This window comes from Rattus norvegicus, chromosome X (genome assembly GCF_036323735.1).
Source record: "Rattus norvegicus strain BN/NHsdMcwi chromosome X, GRCr8, whole genome shotgun sequence".
Taxonomy (NCBI): domain Eukaryota; kingdom Metazoa; phylum Chordata; class Mammalia; order Rodentia; family Muridae; genus Rattus; species Rattus norvegicus.
This window is the reverse complement of record NC_086039.1, coordinates 104933526-104951163: the sequence shown is the minus strand read 5'-3', so window position 1 is coordinate 104951163 and position 17638 is coordinate 104933526. Positions and strand designations below refer to the sequence as shown.

General features: G+C 41.7%; 1 protein-coding gene across 1 annotated transcript in view; it reads right to left on the bottom strand.

Moving 5' to 3' along the window:
- Positions 1–17243, bottom strand: part of Plp1 (proteolipid protein 1) — a 59397-nt gene extending 42154 nt beyond the window's left edge. Inside the window, exon 1 of the mRNA XM_063279812.1 lies at positions 17157–17243. The gene's annotated coding sequence lies outside the window, so the exon portion shown is untranslated. The remainder of the gene's footprint in view (positions 1–17156) is intronic.
- Between the last annotated feature and the right edge of the window lie 395 nt (positions 17244–17638).

The window sequence follows — 17638 nt, the reverse complement described above, 5'->3', positions numbered from 1 at the left end:
GTGTGTCCAAATTAACAAAATCAGAAATGAAAAGGGAGACATAAGAACAGAGTCAGAGGACATTTAATAAACCATCAGATCCTACTATAAAAGCCTATATTCAACAAAACTTGAAAATCTGGAGGAAATAGAGTATTTCCTAGACAGATACCAGGTACCGAAGTTAAATCAAGAACAGATAAACCAGTTAAACAACCCCATAACTCCTAAGGAAATAGAAGCAGTCATTAAAGGTCTCCCAACCAAAAAGAGACCAGGTCCAGACGGGTTTAGTGCAGAATTCTATCAAACCTTCATAGAAGACCTCATACCAATATTATCCAAACTATTCCACAAAATTGAAACAGATGGATCACTACCGAATTCCTTCTATGAAGGCACAATTACTCTTATACCTAAACCACACAAAGACCCAACAAAGAAAGAGAACTTCAGACCAATTTCCCTTATGAATATCGACGCAAAAATACTCAATAAAATTCTGGCAAACCGAATCCAAGAGCACATCAAAACAATCATCCACCATGATCAAGTAGGCTTCATCCCAGGCATGCAGGGATGGTTTAATATGCGGAAAACCATCAACATACTCCACTATATAAAAACTGAACAACAAAAACCCCATGATCATCTCATTAGGTGCTGAGAAAGCATTTGACAAAATTCAACACCCCTTCATGATAAAAGTCCTGGAAAGAATAGGAATTCAAGGCCCATACCTAAACATAGTAAAAGCCATATACAGCAAACCAGTTGCTAACATTAAAGTAAATGGAGAGAAACTTGAAGCAATCCCACTAAAATCAGGGACTAGACAAGGCTGCCCACTCTCTCCCTACTTATTCAATATAGTTCTTGAAGTTCTAGCCAGAGCAATCAGACAACAAAAGGAGAACAAGGGGATACAGATCGGAAAGGAAAAGTCAAAATATCACTATTTGCAGATGACATGATAGTATATTTAAGTGATCCCAAAAGTTCCACCAGAGAACTACTAAAGCTGATAAAACAACTTCAGCAAAGTGGCTGGGTATAAAATTAACTCAAATCCGTTGCCTTCCTCTATACAAAAGAGAAACAAGCCGAGAAAGAAATTAGAGAAACGACACCCTTCATAATAGACCCAAATAATATAAAGTACCTCGGTGTGACTTTAACCAAGCAAGTAAAAGATCTGTACAATAAGAACTTCAAGACACTGAGGAAAGAAATTGAAGAAGACCTCAGAAGATGGAAAGATCTCCCATGCTCATGGATTGGCAGGATTAATATAGTAAAAATAGCCATTTTACCAAAAGCAATCTACAGATTCAATGCAATCCCCATCAAAATACCAATCCAATTCTTCAAAGAGTTAGACAGAACAATTTGCAAATTCATCTGGAATAACAAAAAACCCAGGATAGCTAAAACTATCCTCAACAATAAAAGGACTTCTGGGGGAATCACTATCCCTGAACTCAAGCAGTATTACAGAGCAATAGTGATAAAAACAACTGTACAGTATTGGTACAGAGACAGGCAGATAGACCAGTGGAATAGAATTGAAGACCCAGAAATGAACCCACACACATATTTGATCACTTGATTTTTGACAAAGGAGCCAAAACCATCCAATGGAAAAAAGATAGCATTTTCAGCAAATGGTGATGGTTCAACTGGAGGTCAACATGTAGAAGAATGCAGATCGATCCATTTTTATCACCCTCTACAAGGCTTAAGTCCAAGTGGATTAAGGACCTCCACATCAAACCAGATATACTCAAACTAATAGAAGAAAAAGTGGGGAACCATCTCGAACACATGGGCACTGGAGAAAATTTCCTGAACAAAACACCAATGGCTTATGCTCTAAGATCAAGAATCGACAAATGGGATCTCATAAAACTGCAAAGCTTCTGTAAGGCAAAGGACACTGTGGTTAGGACAAAACGGCAACGAACAGATTGGGAAAAGATCTTTACCAATCCTGCAACTGATAGAGGGCTTATATCCAAAATATACAAAGGACTCACAAAGTTAGACTGCAGGGAGAGAAGTAACCCCATTAAAAAATGGGGTTCAGAGCTAAACAAAGAATTCACAGCTGAGGAATGCCGAATGGCTGAGAAACACCTAAAGAAATGTTCAACATCTTTAGTCATAATGGAAATGCAAATCAAAACAACCCTGAGATTTCACCTCACATCAGTGAGAATGGCTAAGATCAAAGACTCCTATGACAGCAGATGCTGGCGAGGATATGGAGAAAGAGGAACACTCCTCCATTGTTGGTAGGATTGCAGACTGGTACAACCATTTTGGAAAACAGTCTGGAGGTTCCTCAGAAAATTGGACATTGCACTACCTGAGGACCCAGCTATACCTCTCTTGGGCATATACCCCAAAGATGCCCCAACATATAAAAGAGACACATGCTCCACTATGTTCATAGCAGCCTTATTTATAATAGCCAGAAGCTTGAAAGAACCCAGATGCCCTTCAACAGAGGGATGGATACAGAAAATGTGATACATCTAAACAATGTATTACAACTCTGCTATCAAAAACAATGACTTTATGAAATTCATAGGCAAATGGATGGAATTGGAATATATCATCCTGAGTGAGGTAACCGAATCACAGAAAAACACACATGGTATGCACTCATTGATAAGTGGCTATTAGCCCAAATGCTTGAATTACGCTAGATGCCTAGAACAAATGAAACTCAAGACGGATGATCAAAATGTGAATGCTTCACTCCTTCTTTAAAAGGGGAACAAGAATACCCTTGGAAGGGAATATGGAGGCAAAGATTAAAACAGACAGAGAAGGAACATCCATTCAGAGCCTGCCCCACATGTGGCCCATACATATACAGCCACCAAAGTAGATAAGATGGATGAAGCAAAGAAGTGCAGGCCGACAGGAACCGGATGTAGATCTATCCTGAGACACAGCCAGAATACAGCAAATACAGAGGCGAATGCCAGCAGCAAACCACTGAACTGAGAATGGGACCCCCATTGAAGGAATCAGAGAAAGAACTGGAAGAGCTTGAAGGGGCTTGAGACCCCATATGAACAACAATGCCAAGCAACCAGAGCTTCCAGAGACTAAGCCACTACCTAAAGACTATACATGGACTGACCCTGGACTCTGACCTCATAGGTAGCAATGAATATCCTAGTAAGAGCACCAGTGGAAGGGGAAGCCCTGGGTCCTGCCACGGCTGGACCCCCAGTGAACAGGATTGTTGCTGGGAGGGTGGTAATGGGGGAAGCACTGGGAGGGGAATACCCATAGAGAAGGGGATGGTGAGGGGTCAGGGGGATGTTGGCCTGGAAACCAGGAGAGGGAATAACATTTGAAATGTAAGTAAGAAATACCCAATTTAATAAAGATAGAAAAAAAGAAAAAAAATCATGGATAGAGAAAATGGATTAGATTATATACAAAAATTCACAGTGCAAATAAAGGAAAAAGGAACTTGGAAGCTAAGACTCTCCACATTTTGAGAGTTAAAAAGAAATGCCCATTCCTATGCTGGGATGGAAAATGGCTGGATGAGGGATATGAGCATGTTGCCATTTTTTGCACTGCCAATCTCATCCTGTCCAGGCTGCATTATGCAATTAGCAGTGAATGCAAGAGAGGAGACACTGCACCTCCTACATATGCCATGATCTGCCTTTGCTGTGTGCTCAGGGTTTCCTTCCCTTCATAGTGCTCCTTCTTCAGCCCCAGGGTACCAATTAAAAAGGAAGGAGGTCAGTTTTCACTGCAGTCCAGTCCACAAAAATCTTCCTGAGTCAGCTCTCTCCCTTTTTCAGAAACATGGATTGAAGTGAGGAGAATTATTTATGAAATAATAATAATAGGGATAACAATAATTATTACATAATGTGCATGGTTCTTCCAGAACCCACACTTTCTCTACAAATATGTTCTACCTGGTCAGCAGTGGGAGAGAAGATAATTGAGGAAAATTGTGTGGACTAGATAACTGGAGCTGTCAAAACAAAACAAAAGCCCAAATCCCTTGGGGTAAGAAAACACAAGGCCAAAAGTTCCAGAACAGAGCTGTCTCTCTTTTTCCACAGGAGTCCTTTTCTGTCTCAGGATGCTGCACCATGCCACAAAGGTATAACAACTCATATTCCAAACTCAGCCCTCCCAAGAGTCTGCATTGCCAAATACACTGCAATTATCCTCAGCTGAGCAGCCTGTATTTAGTGTAGCCTGGGACCTGATTTTTGCCCCTAGTAATCTCCTCCGCCTTAGTGATTTGTGACTCTGGAGGGGTAGGTGGCAGGGGAGCAGAAAAGGAGAAATGGGGGGTGTATAAAGCAAACAGAACTAATCAAAACCAACAAACAAAAAAGCTCAAGCTCCCAGCTTCTGAATACTCTCAGGGCCCACTCTTCACCATGGCAACCAGTAAGCCTCCAGGCTTCCTCAGTCTTCAACCCAGTTGACAGTAAAGAGCAGAGGCTGGCTGCTCTGCCTTTCCTGGGATGATTTCAATACTTGGTTAAAATTAAGCCAGGTCTGGGGCTATATGACAACTGAAAGGGGAAACCCCAGAGAGAAGAAAGGGACAACTGTGGTAAGGAATGGCAGGCTTGCATTGGGCAGCATCCCCAAGAAATTCTCTTGGGAAGGCACTGAGGGCCTCCAATACGAACTTGTATCAAAATTCAAATAGTGTTGGTAATGAACATGAACCCTGATCTTTTTTCTTCCCTAAACTTCCAAAGATCGGTCCTACAGCCTAAGAGAAATGCCATGCATGTTTGGTGACCAGTCAGCTCTTTGTGGCACATAGAGCCACTTGCTCCTTCTTCCATAACAAGAGGAGGAAACAGAGTAAAGAAAATAAGAAACGAAGAAGCATTCCTCTGGAAATATTCATGACAACTTAGTTTCTCTGACATCCAACTCTGCCTTCACCAACGTTCCCAATGGCACTATTGCCACAGCCCTTGTTTGCTTCTGTTTGATCATTATAGGGCACCAAACTTTAAGGATGGACGGTCATGTGCAATGGTGGACAGCTGTTAAAGGCAGAAGTTTTCAGCTCCACATGTTGTGGTGCCTCCCAACCATAGAATTATTTCATTGTTACTTCATGACTGTAATTTTGCTACTGTTATGAATCATGATGCAAATATTTAATATGCCACCTGTGCGAAAAGGTCATTAAACCCTCAAAGGGGTAGTGACCCAGAGGTTGAGAACCACTGCTTTAAGGGGATATCACTGGCTATATTATTCTTTTTTTTTAATTAACTTGAGTATTTCTTATATACATTTCGAGTGTTATTCCCTTTCCCGGTTTCCAGGCAAACATCCCCCTCCCCCCTCCCCTTCCTTATGGGTGTTCCCCTCCCAACCCTCCCCCCATTGCCGCCCTCCCCCCCATAGTCTAGTTCACTGGGGGTTCAGTCTTAGCAGGACCCAGGGCTTCCCCTTCCACTGGTGCTCTTACTAGGATATTCATTGCTACCTATGGAGTCAGAGTCCAGGGTCAGTCCATGTATAGTCTTTAGGTAGCGGCTTAGTCCCTGGAAGCTCTGGTTGCTTGACATTGTTGTACATATGGGGTCTCAAGCCCCTTCAAGCTCTTCCAGTTCTTTCTCTGATTCCTTCAACGGGGGTCCTATTCTCAGTTCAGTGGTTTGCTGCTGGCATTCGCCTCTGTATTTGCTGTATTCTGGCTGTGTCTCTCAGGAGAGATCTACATCCGGCTCCTGTCGGCCTGCACTTCTTTGCTTCATCCATCTTGTCTAATTGGGTGGCTGTATATGTATGGGCCACATGTGGGGCAGGCTCTGAATGGGTGTTCCTTCAGTCTCTGTTTTAATCTTTGCCTCTCCCTTCCATGCCAACGGTATTCTTGTTCCCCTTTTAAAGAAGGAGTGAAGCATTCACATTTTGATCATCCGTCTTGAGTTTCGTTTGTTCTAGGGATCTAGGGTAATTCAAGCATTTGGGCTAATAGCCACTTATCAATGAGTGCATACCATGTATGTCTTTCTGTGATTGGGTTAGCTCACTCAGGATGATATTTTCCAGTTCCAACCATTTGCCTACGAATTTCATAAAGTCGTTGTTTTTGATAGCTGAGTAATATTCCATTGTGTAGATGTACCACATTTTCTGTATCCATTCCTCTGTTGAAGGGCATCTGGGTTCTTTCCATTTTCTGGCTATTATAAATAAGGCTGCGATGAACATAGTGGAGCACGTGTCTCTTTTATATGTTGGGGCATCGTTTGGGTATATGCCCAAGAGAGGTATAGCTGGGTCCTCAGGCAGTTCAATGTCCAATTTTCTGAGGAACCTCCAGACTGATTTCCAGAATGGTTTTACCAGTCTGCAATCCCACCAACAATGGAGGAGTGTTCCTCTTTCTCCACATCCTCGCCAGCATCTGCTGTCACCTGAGTTTTTGATCTTAGCCATTCTCACTGGTGTGAGGTGAAATCTCAGGGTTGTTTTGATTTGCATTTCCCTTATGACTAAAGATGTTGAACATTTCTTTAGGTGTTTCTCAGCCATTCGGCATTCCTCAGCTGTGAATTCTTTGTTTAGCTCTGAACCCCATTTTTTAATAGGGTTATTTGTTTCCCTGTGGTCTAACTTCTTGAGTTCTTTGTATATTTTGGATATAAGGCCTCTCTATCTGTTGTAGGATTGGTAAAGATCTTTTCCCAATCTGTTGGTTGCCGTTTTGTCCTAACCACAGTGTCCTTTGCCTTACAGAAGCTTTGCAGTTTTATGAGATCCCATTTGTCGATTCTTGATCTTAGAGCATAAGCCATTGGTGTTTTGTTCAGGAATTTTTTTCCAGTGCCCATGTGTTCCAGATGCTTCCCTAGTTTTTCTTCTATTAGTTTGAGTGTGTCTGGTTTGATGTGGAGGTCCTTGATCCACTTGGACTTAAGCTTTGTACAGGGTGATAAGCATGGATCGATCTGCATTCTTCTACATGTTGACCTCCAGTTGAACCAGCACCATTTGCTGAAAATGCTATCTTTTTTCCATTGGATGGTTTTGGCTCCTTTGTCAAAAATCAAGTGACCATAGGTGTGTGGGTTCATTTCTGGGTCTTCAATTCTATTCCATTGGTCTATCTGTCTGTCTCTGTACCAATACCATGCAGTTTTTATCACTATTGCTCTGTAATACTGCTTGAGTTCAGGGATAGTGATTCCCCCTGAAGTCCTTTTATTGTTGAGGATAGTTTTAGCTATCCTGGGTTTTTTGTTATTCCAGATGAATTTGCAAATTGTTCTGTCTAACTCTTTGAAGAATTGGATTGGTATTTTGATGGGGATTGCATTGAATCTATAGATTGCTTTTGGTAAAATGGCCATTTTTACTATATTAATCCTGCCAATCCATGAGCATGGGAGATCTTTCCATCTTCTGAGGTCTTCTTCAATTTCTTTCCTCAGTGTCTTGAAGTTCTTATTGTACAGATCTTTTACTTGCTTGGTTAAAGTCACACCGAGGTACTTTATATTATTTGGGTCTATTATGAAGGGTGTCGTTTCTCTAATTTCTTTCTCGGCTTGTTTCTCTTTTGTATAGAGGAAGGCAACTGATTTATTTGAGTTAATTTTATACCCAGCCACTTTGCTGAAGTTGTTTATCAGCTTTAGTAGTTCTCTGGTGGAACTTTTGGGATCACTTAAATATACTATCATATCATCTGCAAATAGTGATATTTTGACCTCTTTTTTTCCGATCTGTATCCCCTTGATCTCCTTTTGTTGTCTGATTGCTCTGGCTAGAACTTCAAGAACTATATTGAATAAGTAGGGAGAGAGTGGGCAGCCTTGTCTAGTCCCTGATTTTAGTGGGATTGCTTCAAGTTTCTCTCCATTTACTTTAATGTTAGCAACTGGTTTGCTGTATATGGCTTTTACTATGTTTAGGTATGGGCCTTGAATTCCTATTCTTTCCAGGACTTTTATCATAAAGGGGTGTTGAATTTTGTCAAATGCTTTCTCAGCATCTAATGAAATGATCATGTGGTTTTGTTCTTTCAGTTTGTTTATATAACGGATCACGTTGATGGTTTTCCGTATATTAAACCATCCCTGCATGCCTGGGATGAAGCCTACTTGGTCATGGTGGATGATTGTTTTGATGTGCTCTTGGATTCTGTTTGCCAGAATTTTGTTGAGTACTTTTGCGTCGATATTCATAAGGGAAATTGGTCTGAAGTTCTCTTTCTTTGTTGGGTCTTTGTGTGGTTTAGGTATAAGAGTAATTGTGCCTTCATAGAAGGAATTCGGTAGTGATCCATCTGTTTCAATTTTGTGGAATAGTTTGGATAATATTGGTATGAGGTCTTCTATGAAGGTTTGATAGAATTCTGCACTAAACCCGTCTGGAACTGGGCTCTTTTTGGTTGGGAGACCTTTAATGACTGCTTCTATTTCCTTAGGAGTTATGGGGTTGTTTAACTGGTTTATCTGTTCCTGATTTAACTTCGATACCTGGTATCTGTCTAGGAAATTGTCCATTTCCTGAAGAGTTTCAAGTTTTGTTGAATATAGGTTTTTATAGTAAGATCTGATGATTTTTTGAATTTCCTCTGAATCTGTAGTTATGTCTCCCTTTTCGTTTCTGATTTTGTTAATTTGGACGCACTCTCTGTGTCCTCTCGTTAGTCTGGCTAAGGGTTTATCTATCTTGTTGATTTTCTCAAAGAACCAACTTTTGGTTCTGTTGATTCTTTCTATGGTCCTTTTTGTTTCTACTTGGTTGATTTCAGCTCTGAGTTTGTTTATTTCCTGCCTTCTACTCGTCCTGGGTGTATTTGCTTCTTTTTGTTCTAGAGCTTTTAGGTGTGCTGTCAAGCTGCTGATATGTGCTCTCTCTTGTTTCTTTCTGCAGGCACTCAGCGGTATGAGTTTTCCTCTTAGCACAGCTTTCATTGTGTCCCATAAGTTTGGGTATGTTGTACCTTCATTTTCATTAAATTCTAAAAAGTTTTTAATTTCTTTCTTTATTTCTTCCTTGACCAGGTTATCATTGAGTAGAGCATTGTTCAATTTCCACGTATATGTGGGCATTCTTCCCTTATTGTTATTGAAGACCAGCTTTAGGCCATGGTGGTCCGATAGCACGCATGGGATTATTTCTATCTTTCTGTACCTATTGAGGCCCGTTTTTTGACCAATTATACGGTCAATTTTGGAGAAAGTACCATGAGGAGCTGAGAAGAAGGTATATCCTTTTGCTTTAGGATAGAATGTTCTATAAATATCCGTTAAGTCCATTTGGCTCATGACTTCTCTTAGTCTGTCGACATCACTGTTTAATTTCTGTTTCCATGATCTGTCCATTGAGGCTATATTATTCTTACTAGCTACTGCGTAGGTAACCTCCTGGCCCAAGAGATTGAGGGTGAAACTAGGCTTGGGTTAAGATATTCATTGAGTCATAGTATGACCTGGCCTTTGACTTATAAACCCGACATGAAGCTAATGCTTGGGTCAGTCCCATTGGTCCTATACTGAAGAGGTATGGTTGAATTCCTAACTTTCCCAAATCCAGTTAGTTAACGAGGAAGGTTATAAGTTTTGGAAGAAAAACTCAGGGGTAGGTGCTAATAAAGGTCACTTGCTCATTTTATTTTCCTAGTAGAGTTGATGTCGTCTTCTGTAAACTGATATAGCCTTTTCCTTAAATATGCATCTTCTTCCCTCTGTGCCGCTCCCCCAGTGACTGATACAATCTACATACTCTTCTCATAGCCTGAGTGAATACCTGAATCTAGCAGTCTGGAAAACAACTAACTCTCAACCACAACCTCTAGAACCTCAACAGTTTGTGTGTGTGTGTGTGTGTGTGTGTGTGTGTGTGTGTGTGTGTCTTTCTAAGTGTGTGTGTGATCCAGTTTTATTCTGTCAAGGCAAATGATTTGGCTGACCACTGTCTCTAGTATTCTAGGCACACAATAAATATTCAGTGAAGATTTTATAATTAAGCCTATTATGTATATAAAGTAATTTTCTAATCACTTTAAATAGCAATAGCATCTATATACTGAATCTTCCATTTATTGAGCAATTATTATTCATCAGGACATATGTACATTCTAATTTAACACATATGCAAATACCAAGAGGTATTAGTTCTATTCCATAGATAAAAATAATGAGACTCAAGGATAATAAGTATTTTTCCAAACTCAATATGACTAATAAATGACAGACCCTAGCACCAAAGTTGGGTCCCTAAGACTCTAAAGCTTCCCTCTGATGCAGCTCTGGTAATGGGAAGGTGCCATTAATAATAAAGTCATTAATTGGAAACTTGTCATTCCAGTTAGGTTGGCACAGACTTTGCTCAAACCAGTCTGAGGTTGTTGAACGCACCTTTCTACATATAAATATCCCAAATCTAAACATACACATACACACACACACACATACACACACACACACACACACACACACACACACACACACACACACACACACACACACCCCTTGCCTTGCTATCAGAATAGTCCAGCAGTGTTCCGATGTTACTTGTTTTACAGATAACATCATTGGGGTTTAGGAAGATTATACCAATTTCCTAAGTATTCTCTTGGTTAAGGGGTAGTAGTGCTGATTCTTTTCTGATTCTTGAACTTCAGAACCTAAGTTACTTACTGGACTGGATCTCCTAGGCATTGAAAACCTGGAAATCTTGCTTTAGTCAGGCTGGTCCCCATTAAGAGACTACTCCTTTTTATCCAAACGATGGCTAAGGCCTCAGTGCTGTGTCCTAAGCTGTCAACTGGCAAGAAATTCTCCATGGTCTCAATTACAGTCACATCACCTTGTAGGAGAAACAGTTTTTCTTATCCTCAAAGGTGCTGTCTAAGAATGACCTCAGTAGCTGCTGCCCAACAGGGAAGGGGCTTATGCTAAGATATGAAGGTGCATCTACCCCATTTGTTTTTCTACCCTGCCCATAAACAAGAAACTGAGCCTTGGGGGAAGGGCTGTAATATGAATTTCCATGGAAAAGGGAGGGAAACAATTGTAATAGGCACAACATCAAAGGAACAGTGCTTTTAAGACAGTAGCATATAGGAATTCAGAGACTGTGACAGCATGAACAAGACCCACAGAAGCTCCAGTCAGACAATTACAGCATACAAGGGGAAGTTAGGTGTAAAATCTCATCATTAGTTGGAGCTATTTGATAGCTACTGGGAGAGGGAGAGTCTGTTTCCTTACTGATCTAACCCCTGGAAAGTTGATACATTACCAGGATAGGCCAAACTCCCAATAATAGGTCAGCACCACAAACCAGACTTGATACGGAACGAATGTAAAAAGAACAAAATCACCAAGTTGGGTGAGACAGCATGAGAGGGTAGAAAAGGTGGTATTCGAGGAATTCAAAATAACATTGTCTGAAATTCTCAAAGCATAAGACAAACTGGAACGCTGTGTGCCCTTCCCTTCTATAAGCACTTTTTCCCCTCTGAGCGATCTTAATCACTTGAAAGTCCAATGAAGTCAGAAAACAGGTTAACACTCACCCAGAGATGTCAACACTGATCTTTGGAGACAGACAATGGTCATTAAGAGGCCACCAATTTATAGGGCAAGATTAGTAGAGATTTTACAGCAGCCTAAATCAGCTTAATTCCAAAATGGTGAAGAAATTTTGACAAGGATCTTTTAGCTTTCTGCTAGGAATTCTGGTGTAGCCTCCTCTGCTCCTTCCTTCTGCTGCTGTCACCCCGCCCCCATAAGATGCAGTGCGGCTCTGCTTCACCCACTGTCAAGGGAATCTGCTCTGAAACACTAACATTCCTGGGCTGCCTTTGCTGAATTATTCATTTTTGCTGCCTGGATATAACCAAATTTTTCTCATTAAAAGCCCTGGGTGGGGTTGACTAACTCCATCCAGGTCCAGTCCCACAGCCAGCCAAAGAGAAAGCCTAAGAGGAAGGCAAACGGTGGCAGGGCTAGCAGCTGACTCCTAAGCAAGAAAGGACAGCTGAAGGAACCTCTGGAAGGTGGCAGTCACAAAGTGACTGTGTGGTGACCATGGTGCTCCTTGGGGCTGATATTATTCTCTAGTACTTTGGTCCAAACTGGAAGGCCTGCTCTCACCATGGACTCAGAGTCAAGCACACACACAGTGGATGTAGCCCTACTGTTCAGAAGATCTCAGTGGCCTGTCTAGATTGGTTCTACCCTATGTGGCTGGAGACACAAGGACAAGTTATGACTAGTGTAGTCAGAAGCACTGGAGTCATTAGATAAAGAGATGCTGAAGAGGAGAGGGGGATTTAATTGTTGACTCCAGCTCTAGCATTAACTGGAATTCAGGATCATGGCTGGCCTCCCGTTGCCTGAGTCCTATCCTTACATATGAGACAGCAGACACTTTTAGAAAAGGATTGTGATCTTAAGCTCTATTGATAGAACATGAGGATCATGGTCCAGTTCTTGTTCCTGACTGTGTGATGGTGACAACCCATTCACTCTCCCAAAGCCTCAGTCTTCTCATCTATAAAAGGGTGAACAGTAGCTCCTACCTCAAAGAGTGCTGAAGACATGTATAAAGCAGCCAGTGCTGGGCCCTGGTAAATACTCAGAAATGCTGGATGCTCATCAGAGGCCACAGGCCCTTGATCCGGAGAACTTCACCTTTCAAGGTACTCTCAGCTATCTCTGCAGAGGGAACATGACATTCTCTTGCAAGTTGCCTGAGGCAGCGCTTCAGAATGTATGCAGCCTTGGGAATACTGCATGGGGACCAGTGCTCCCATTTCTCACCAGACTGCAGAGAAGAAACTGAGCATTGTTTCAGGGACCAAGAATGCTTAGTAGGTAAGCTAAGAGGTACAGCAAGCAGAATACTATCCCCTGCCCTCAGGTATTTACCTGGCCAGCAGGAGCTGTGGGTCTCCTCTTTTCTCCTTCCCAAGACCTTGGTTTTGCTGCGTTTTGTGCTTCTGGGTGGGATATAGATATAAGGATGTCCTTTAGTGGAACTATAGAGAAGGGGGCCAGCACTGGCTGTTTTCTACTGGTACTTCTTTCTTTGGGTCTTATTCTTCAGTTTGTTTTGTCCCCTTTCAACCTATTATTCCACTTTGTGTATGTGTGTAGTGTATGCTTCTCTGTGAATATGGGGGGTGCGGTGCAAATGTGGAGGCCAGAAGTGTCCTCTAAAGCTCTCTGCAGTATTCTCTTGAGACAAGCTCTTATACTAAACCTAGAAAGTACAATGCCTGGGCTGCACTGTCACCGAAACTTTGACTAAACAGATCACAGTAGGGTCTTGAAGTTTTCAGTTTTGCAAATTGCAGTTGGTTTCAGTATTTGAACTCTGAGAATCACCTTACATATAGTGAGTAAGATGAAGAGAACAGGGTGATGGCAAAAACTGAACTACCCAATCACCGGCCATGTGTGCACCACAGCCAAACTGAGAATTTGTCTCATGAGTCTTCTTTAAGCTTTGTGTCTACTTGAAATTTAGCGTTTTTCCCCCATAGGGGTCCAACAATCCTAGTTTGGCTAGTATCTGCTCGATTTTATAACAACACCGAAAATTTTGTTTCCATGGAAACCCCTTAGTCTTCAACAAACCAAAATGTTTGTTGACCAAAATGTTTGTGTTTTCTAGGAAAGCACTCACCTTACTTTATCTTACAAAGGAAGGGGTTACAAAATTTTCTCAAATCTCCCGCGAGGTGCTCCTGGCTTGCTAAACATACCTTCCCATTTACCTGAAAAGAGGTACACAGGCTTCTGCTTCCAGAGTCCCAGTATATAATTTCTCCATTGTCTTCCTAGACTTGCAACTTATCAAAAAGGAGCTAGACAACAACAGCCAGTAGGTCTCACAGCATAACAAATATGTTGGAGATGGAAACTCCAGGACTTCACCAAGGGCTATCCCCTCATGGTAGAAACTAAAGCAGAAATCAACCATCTGCTGACAGACTCACAAGGTAATAGAACAGAAGACATAGAGCATCACCACGGTAACCAGCCTCCAAAGGTCCCAGTTCTTGCTCCTTTCTATAGGAGTTTTCCAGAAACAAGATATTTCCTACTTCCTTTTCTTTTCAATAAAGATGTTAATTTTATTTTCCCGCATTTATGATTCATGTTCCAGGAGCAATTTAGTATCTTTTAGTTCCACCCCTTCACTATCATTTACAAACCTTTTCTTCCTGCCTCCTCATTTTCCCTTTCCCCACTATGACTCCTTTTTCTCTGAGTCCTCTCAATTTCTAGTCCTCTGTACCCTTAGCATCATTTCTATCTCTTTTCTGCCCGAGCCACACCCTCATTCAGGATGCTTTACCAGTCATAGTACCACTGGCCTAGGAAGTACTGGCAATTGTTCTAAATGGTATTCCTTATAATGTCCACCTTCTTGGTTCTGTTATCTTCTCACCACTAAGCTATGCACACCTAGAGCAAAACCATTTCAGATCACAGAGCAAATGAAAGGAAAGAAGGGCTCCAGGGCTGAGAGTCAGAATCAACATTTACCAAGTGATATGTGTCTGACCCTGCTCTAGTGTTTACTATCTCTTAATCCACTTGACAGTCACAACCACCCTGATGGAGTGGTTTATTTTCTCACTTAACAAATAGAAGCAGAGAATAGGGTATGGTGATGCATGCATATAATCCCAGCATTTGGGAGGTCAGGGCAGGAAGATCATGAGCCCAGAGCAGTCTGGGGTACAATGTTCCAGGCCAGCATGAACTACATAGCAAGATCCTGTCTAAAAACAAAGCCAAACAAATAAGACAAAGCTGGGGATACAGGAAATTAAGATAGTTAAAATGCCTGTAAAAGGTCACAGTAAGTAGCAGAAAAAAGATCTGAACACACGTGGGCTACCCAAAGCCTACCTGCCCTCTTTGTCTACTTTCTGAAGACAGTTAGGGAGCATACTGTCCTGACTTACTTAATGAGAATAATGGGGTCAAAGAAAACACATCGATCCATACTATTTCAACTATGTGTTGCCAATATAAAGGTTCTGGACAAAAATAAATAAAATAAAACATGCCCCCATACACACACCACCACCACCACCTACAACAACATAAAACAACAAGTCTTTTGCTTAAGTACATGGAGAAGTAGAGCATAAAGGGAGTGGAGGAACCCTAGCTGTGAGCCTATTCTTTTTCCAGACAGTTACTGCAAACACTCATTCTTTATTCACCAAACACAAATACAGTTAGTGTTCCCTATAAGCCAGACTCTGGTGACCTTAGAACGCCAAAGAACTCTTGAGAAGTTGTTAGGGGTCAAACATCCTGTCTATAGGACCTGGATGTTTAGTTGTCATTTCTGAACTTGTTTCTAGGAATAAGGATATTTATGAGTCAAAGAAAATGATAATTATGAAAGTGCCATATAAAGTGTCTAGCAAACAGAGGTCAACGTTGTAAGAACAGAATCCCTTCTGCTTAAGAAAGTTCTCCATAGGAAGAACAACAATATCAATAAACTGGGCCCCATCAGAGCTCCCAGGGACTAAACCACCAACCAGTGTGTGCACATGGAGGGAGCCACAGCTCCAGCTCTAAATGTAGCAGAGGATGGCCTTGTTGGCATCAATAGGAAGAAAGGTCCTTGGTCTTGTAAAGGCTCAATGCCCCAGTGTAGGGGAATGCCAGGGCAGAGAGGTAGGAGTAAGTGGGTCAAGGATCACCCTCATAGAAGCAGTGGAGAGGGGTGGGATAGGGGGTTTGCAGAAAGGAATCTGAGATGGGGGATAACATTTGAAATGTAAATAAGGAAGATATTCAGTAAAAGAAAAAAATGAAGAAAAAAAAGAAGGAAAAAATGAAACTTCTCAATATAACAAACAGGGGTGCTGTATTCTCCCAGAGATAGATCTTCTGGTACTGGGCTGTGGTCCTTCCTTTTCCCAGGTACTATGTCCTATGAGGACAAAGGGAGCAGAGTTGACAGAACAGGGGAGTATGATGGAAATGAATCAAGGGCTATATCGTTTGGGAAAAGGAGCTAGGAATTTCGTGGGTAGGTATTTATCATTGGCTACTGCTTAGGATATAGGCTTTGCATGGTGAGACATTCCAGGAATTCCAGGATGCTTGCTGGACAGGGTCCTGTGGGCGAGAAAGGAAGCTAAACCTGTAATCTCACCAAGGTGACACAACATTCCACAGGTACAGGGTGGGGTTTCAGCCTCCCCTTTGAAGGTCAGAGAAGGAGAAGCTCTGCTGGTAACAGAGTCCTCTATTTCACACTGAGCTTAAGAGAAAGGTCAGGACAATGGTAGACTTCGACCTTAATGAGCAAGGCCTAACACTGGGCCATCTAGCAAAGTTCTTAGGGTAGGCTTTCTTCGTTTGTGTTTTGCTTTTAGAGACAAGGTTTCATGTAGTCCAGGCTGACCTCAAACTTGTTATCTAGCTGAGCTAGCTCCTATCTCTTGATCCACCTGATTCTACCTCCCAAATACTAGGATTACAGGCCTATACCACCATATCTAGTAAGGTTGTACTTTCTTAAAGGGGGAAACTCAAAAGTTGCCCATAGCATGTACCTACTTGTCTCTCTGAGAAAGAAGCACATCACTACAAGTTGCTTACTTCTTGTTGCTAAAGAGCCTGTCTGCCCACTATGGAGCAGGATACTAAATTCCAAAACCATGCTGAGGAGGATTGTAGATAAAGACATTACCAAGACATTTTTGTCATCACTGTACTGAGACAATGGATGCCAGCACTGCAAAGGATGGTTGTCCCAAAGAATACAGTTTAAAGGAATGGTTCAGAAGGCTAAGGATACAGCTTAGTAGGTAAGACTGCTTGTACACACGAGGACCTGATTTGGATGTCTAGCACCCTCATAAAATGTCTGACACGGCTGTGCGTATCTGTAACCCCAACACTTAGGTACTGAGACAGGGAATCCTTGATCTCTCTGGCCTAGCCAAATCAGTATATGCCCAGTCCAGATAAGGTAGAGAGCCATAGAGGAAGATATCTGGTGTCTTCCTGTGTCTGTGTCTGTGTCTGTGTGTGAATATACCAAAGAAAACCCCACAACACACATATAATACACATACTACACTACCTTCTATCTGTGAGAGACACCATGTTCAAAGCATTAATTGGGGGCATGCTTACAGTTTCAGAGGGTGAGTTCATAATCATCATGATGGGGAGCATGGCAACAAGCAGACAAGCTTGGCATCAGAGTAGTAGCTGAGAGTTTACATCTGATCTGGAAGCACAAGGTGGAGAAAGAAGCTAATTGGTGATGGCACAGACTTTTGAACCCTCAAATCCCATCCCCACTGTCACATTTCCTCCCATAAGACCTCCTAATCCTTCCTAGAACAGTTTTTAATAACTAGGGACCAAACATTCAAATATATAAGCATGGGGGGGTCATTCTCATTCAAACTACCATATACACTCATACACACACACACACACACACACACACACACACACACACACACACACATTGTAGTTTAGGTAAATGGAAAGATTGTCAAGAAATTTTCAGGAAATGGATCCAATTGTTTTTTGTTTTTTTGTTCTTTCTCCTCTCTTCTTGCCTCAGCTGATTTTTTTTTTTGAGAACACGTTACTTCATAAATGGT